Source organism: Nannospalax galili, unplaced genomic scaffold, assembly GCF_000622305.1.
Source record: "Nannospalax galili isolate Female #2095 unplaced genomic scaffold, S.galili_v1.0 scaffold2912, whole genome shotgun sequence".
NCBI classification, from domain to species: domain Eukaryota; kingdom Metazoa; phylum Chordata; class Mammalia; order Rodentia; family Spalacidae; genus Nannospalax; species Nannospalax galili.
In genome coordinates this window covers 7,557-8,404 of record NW_008331827.1, presented here as the reverse complement: position 1 = coordinate 8,404, position 848 = coordinate 7,557, and positions in this window count along the sequence as shown.

Sequence of the window (848 nt, the reverse complement as noted above, 5' to 3'; positions counted from 1 at the left end):
TATTTCTAACATGTATAATATGAAAGTAAACCACATAAAAACATCTCAGAAACATTGAGATCTGTGACATTTTATGTTCTGTGCAGAAACAATATAAAGGCTTCCAACTTTAAGCACCTAGCACTAAAATCAGAGCCTGGGGTGAGATGTTGTTGCATGGATAGTAGACCAAACAATTCACTTTTCATCATTTCCAATGTTTCATTGTCTAGTAAGACATGAGTCTTTGGGTATGGGTACAAAAAGGACTCCCAGAGTCTCATGGCTTCAGTTTGTGAGCTGTGGACATCAGGATTCAGAAAAGGATTTATGGAAAATGATTGGATTCTAGGGGATGCAACCGTGACTTCATGGCTGTTCCTCCATTCAGCTATGATTGGAGGAAGTAGGTCACTGGTGTACAACATTGAAGCACATAATTTGTTTCTGCCCTCAGAAACACTTTCTTTATCTCTATCTCCATCTTGCTTCTCCCTCTCTCTCTTTCCTTCAGAATAAGAACTCTCCTGTCTGGCACATCTCATTGTTATCAGAACACCACATTTGATTCTTCATAAGCCGTGACAAATACAAACAAATATATATTAATCAAAAACATCAGAACAGTGAGAATAAAAGCCTCTCCACTTTAGTTCATATTTAAGGTAATTTTTGTCACAGCAGAGAAATTTCACTCACAAAACCTTTGTGAATTCATGCCTGTGATCATCTGTTTTAAGCTTTTGAAGGCACATATGTAAGCAAGCACACCTGTATGTTATCTGTTTCCTAAACTTTATCCAGAGTCTCCCATGTTTGCACCTTTCTTTCTCTGTAAATCGAAATCCAAATCCGTGTGTTCAGTTGTC